Source organism: Cibotium barometz, chromosome 14 (genome assembly GCF_041138505.1).
Source record: "Cibotium barometz isolate CiBa-2024 chromosome 14, ASM4113850v1, whole genome shotgun sequence".
In the NCBI taxonomy this organism is placed as follows: domain Eukaryota; kingdom Viridiplantae; phylum Streptophyta; class Polypodiopsida; order Cyatheales; family Cibotiaceae; genus Cibotium; species Cibotium barometz.
The window spans coordinates 51,125,120-51,130,535 of record NC_141059.1 but is presented as its reverse complement, the minus strand read 5'-3'; positions in this window follow the sequence as shown (position 1 = coordinate 51,130,535).

The window sequence follows — 5,416 nt, the reverse complement described above, 5'->3', positions numbered from 1 at the left end:
GCTTCCTTAAAGGAAATAGGTTCATTTTCATTGCATATACTTTGGTAATGAGATCATGATCCACAAAATAAAAATATGCATGATGAGAACTTGCATGCATCCCTCTAGGTAAAGAAGTAGCTAATTTGTTGTCCTGTAATGTTTGCACCAACAATTTTGACATAATCCTAGTACATGTATGGCTTCCCTTCCCTCGTCCATAATTACCTCATCAATAGGTTGACCTGTGGGTTAAAATTTGAGCTAATTTTCAGCTAGTATGGGCTGATTTATAGAACCTTTGTGAGCATTCATTTTCTCCACAAATGGCTGCCTATCATTGTTCAAAGATAGGAGTATTTCAAACATGTTCTGTGAGCATACATTTTGCTGTTTTTGCATAAAAGCATGGGTTAAACCGAGTTCTCAACAAAGACACTCTACCCACCAAAATACACTTTGTGGCCATATAGTATAATAAACACCATATTAGTGAATTTGGAAATTTCCCAATTTCCATTTTTGAATACTTAAAAAAGGGGACATGGATAACATGTTTGTAAGTTTCTCAAAATCCTATCATATGACCTATCATTGGAAAGCGCTTGAAAAATGAAATCTAAAGAGCTATAAAGCGCTCATTTTGGATTAGTGGTGTTCAAGTTATGGTTAATCCAAACTTTTGACCACGTGTCCCAAACTTGTGAGAAATTCCTATATTCCCCAATATGGTGTTAATATATAGCCTTTGCTTTCTAAGCTGTATTCTATAAAAATACATTTTACTGCCTTCAAATCTAGCTTATTGCATTGTTTCTCATCCATAATAGCATAATCAAAACAACGAAAGACATGCAAATGAGCCACAAGGGCTTCATGCCATTCCAAGGTTCAAAAAGGCTTGCAAGGACTTGGTGGATTTGTTTAGCACATAGGTGGCACACATAACTGCCTCTAACCAAAAAATATGAGGTAAATTCTAGCCTTTAACCATGCAATATGCCATCTCTATGAGAGATATTCTTTCTCTTATAGCCACACCATTTTGTTGAGGTGTATAAGACACTATGCATTGATGTTTTATGCCTCTTTTAGCCATATATACATGAAACTTCTTTGACATATACTCCCCCATCAATTTGTAATGACGGGTACTAAATTTACATGTAGACACATTTTCAGCCATAGAAAAAAAGTGTCTAAAGCATGTAAAAACCTTTGACTTTGGCTTTAACAGATACACCCAAGTGTACATGGATTAGTTATTAATAAAAGTCACAAAGTGGAGATATCCCCTGAACGACGGTGTCCTCATGGGATCACATACATAACTATGTATAAGTTGTAATTTCTACGTGACGGTGGCTGTGAGCCCTGACGTGACGGTGGCTCTGAGGGAGCACGTGATGGTGGCTGTGAGGGTGTACGTGAGTGTGTCTGGGATGAGGTATGTCTCCTCGGTGGACGTGGAAGAGGAGAAGCTGCATGCCGTCTCGTCGGACTCGGAGGAATAGACGGCACTGGAGTGCCCTGGATACTCGCGGTAGGGGTATAGACACCAGGCAGGGAAGGAGGGGGATGGGCATACATATACTCTGTAAGCTCAACCGGACCAGGTTGGCGCCCAAAATGATTCAGCATCTCCATCAGCCAATTGCTGTACGCAAATGGATCGGATGAAGAACCTGGAATATCCATAAAGAACCTGCAACAAACATCTTCATGTACATCATGGACTGTCTCTTGACTCACACAAATATCATCATTCAAGTCAGTTGTTGCTTGCAAATCATGAAATCTGAAACGCTGCAGTCTCCTGCAGAAACGCGTGTATACACCCGTCAAAAAACGCGTGTATATACCCGTCCAGAAACGCGTGTATATCCGCGTGAACAAACTCTGCATACAGGTTACACGCGCTTTTACACGCGTTTCTACACGCGACCTGCGAAATTTTTTTTTTGAAAAGACCGACCCCCGACAAAGATAGAGTGTCCTTATAAAAGGACCAACCATTGTCGCCCCTGTCAGGATGCAGTAACCCAATCGTGTGCAAAAGGACAAACCCAAAGAGCAAAGAGCAAAATAAACAAATCTGACAAAAGAGACAAGGCACAGGACAAAGTGACTCACCTCTGAAAAAGTGAGTCTTCTCTGCTCCTTCTCTGCTCCCTCCTTCTCCCGTGTGTGTGCTCCTTTCTCTGCTCCCTCCTTGCTGTTGGAAGAGGCGAAAACAGGCGAAAACGCATGCAGAGTTGATTTCTTAGTTCAAAATCTATATTTGGGGAAGGCGGACTATTTTTAGTTTAAACATACCGTCGCATTTATAAACGCGTGTATATTTGCGTGTATAATATTTTAGTTGCGTTTATACACGCGTTTTGCAGAAATTACCCGCGTTAATACATGCGATTTTTAGGAAGTAGCCGCGTTAATACACGCAATTTTTAGGAAATAGCCGCGTCAATACACGCGATTTTTGTGCTTTCATTAAAAACATATAATGATTTTGTGTTTTCTGATTTGTACACAGGATGTCATCAACCTCTTCAAGCAGTTCTGGGGAAGATGAGACAATGCGTCATCGTAATCGCGATGTGTGGTTGGGACAACGGATCAAATGTATGTGTAATCGATGTCAAGGATGCATTGTACGAGCACGTCGAATTACCTTGAATCACATCTCCATGTATGGAGAATGGAATCAAACAGGTTTAGAGGTGAGTAGATGTAAATTGATGGTATTCAAATGACTCATGGTATCCAAATTAAATTAATAGAGTTGTAACATATGATTTGATAAATTGAAGCAGGATGCAGTACCACACCCTAACATGGTACCCTACGCGCGACGAGAGCATGTAAAGCGTCGACGAGATGATGCTGGAGCTTCGGGATCTATTGTCAGAGATGAGTGGGAAAGGGATGACAATAGCCCTGCACCCCACGAAGTTGTGGAAGAGGAGGTGCTTGATGATATGGTGCGGAATCTTTTTAAGGATGATCCCAAAGGTATGGACGACGATGATATGGAACAAGAGCATCTTTATAAGGCTTCATCGACACCGGTGTTTGAAGGGTGCACATTCTCAGTTTTACGTGCTTCACTTGAACTACTTAATATACAAACAGTTTATGGATGGAGCAATGCAAGTCTTGACGCATTGTTGAAGTAAGCATTCTAACTTACAAATTTGAATTAGTGGTTTAAGGTTTAGGATTTAAGACTAATTATAATTGATGATATTGGATGCAGGCTATTATCAAACATGCTTCCAAAGGAAAATAGACTACCCACCTCAAGAGACATAGCGAGGCGCTATGTGACATCTCTTGGAGGACTGGATTATGATAAAATACATGCATGCGTCAATGATTGCATTCTCTTTCGTGGGACGCATAAGGAGGCTCTACATTGTCCCACTTGTGGTGAAGCAAGGTACAGAACAGATATGAAGAGTTTTGATGTACCTCGTAAAGTCTTGCGACACTTTCCTATAATTCCTTGCATCAAACACATGTTCAAGTGCAAATCCATAGCAGAGCTCATGTCATGGCATTCCTCACATCGATCGGATGATGGCATGTGGAGAATTCCCGCAGACACTCCTGCTTGGAAGCATATTGAAGATGAGTGGCCCAGCTTTAAAACAGAGCCCAGAAACTTGAGACTTGGCCTGGGTATGGATGGAGTGAATCCATTTGGTTTCAAAAGCACCGCATACAGCGTGTGGCCAGTTGTGTTGGTGAATTACAACCTTCCACCATCAATGGCGATCAAGAAGGGACATCTTATGTTATCCCTTCTAATTCCAGGGAAACATAAAGTCAAGCATATGGATGTTTATCTTGAACCACTGATTGATGAGTTGGAGGAACTATGGAGAGGTGTTGCGGTGGTGGACATTAGTAGGCCTCCCTCCTCTCGACACTTCGACTTAAAAGCAGTGTTGATGTGGACAATGCATGACTTTCCAGGATACAACGATTGTTCTGGTAAGAATTCTAATTACCTCCCTACTCTATTACTATTGGCTATATATATTAATTAGACGGTTTGACTTTATTATTCTAACTTTTATTTATATTTTAACAGGTTTGAAAACATCGAGTAAACATGCATGTCCTGTTTGTGGCCCTTCGTTAGTACATGAGTATGCTGATGGTTTGTGTAAGACTATATTCGATAATCATCATCGATTTCTCCCCTCAGATCATCCTAAATATGTTGCTAGTAAGAGTAACATTCCTCCACAAACACTTCGTGCAAAAGATTGGAAGCGTATTTGGGAGTCTACAACTATTCTTCCTCCAGATGGCATGAACAGGTATAGTGATGTTTTTTCAATCTTGTTTTGTGTAGTCTCTAATTGGATTAAAGGTCACATAGAGCAATCCCTTGTGCAGGTACTCCATTTTTTTCCGGCTGCCATATTGGACCCATCTTAAGATCAACCATCTTCTTGATCCCATGCACATCTTCAAGAATGTGGGATCTGGTATTTGGGAACATATTACTGACGAGACAATGTTAGCGTACGTGAGGACTTGCGGGTCGCAGGACGTATGCGTCAAGCTTGGCCACGAGAGGTGGGTGGGCATGTTCGTCTTCCGCCTGCACCATGGATTATATCAAAGAAAGAGGAGAAGCAGGTAAAGCAGGCCATCACCACTTTGCGTACTCCCACTGGTGGATGCATGAGATCATTGAAGGGAGCCTTTACAACCACTAAGAAAAGAGGCGTTGAGCAACTATATGGGTTGAAGTCCCACGATTGGCACAAGATGCTTCAAGTAAGTGTTTTCCAAGTCTTGTACGTACGTTGAAATTAAATTTTGTAATGCCATAAACCATAAATGTGCTCTTATGTGCGCAGTTCATACTACCTACTAGCATCGACCATTGTGCGAATAAGAGTTTGAAAAAATGTATTTATAAGATGGGCGAGCTTGTGAGGTATGTAAAACCCATGCTCAGATCACCCTTCATTATACCTTGCAAAATGAACGTGCATGAGGTATAACGTACTATTTATTTATTTTTCAGATATGTTAGTTCCAAAGCAATTGATCCAGCCACGTTGGATGATGCGCGTGTTATGGCAGTGGAGGTGGTTTGTTTGGTAGAGGAGACTTTTCCGCGAACCATTCTCACAAGTCAACTACATCTTATTGTGCATTTAGTGGACGAAATTGCTTTATGTGGTACTGTGCATGCACGCTGGATGTTCTTCCTAAAGCGCTTCATGAAGACCTTAAAAGACTTTGTGAGGCAAAGTGCAAGGCCTGAAGGAAGCATGGCCGAGGGTTGGTTGATACAAGAGTCTCTTGTATATATTTCAGAATTTCTTGGTCAGGTGGACAGCTCTTTGCCACGACTATGGAGCAATGAAGAGGACTTGAGGATAACCTCTATTGTGCCTCAAGGAAAAGGACA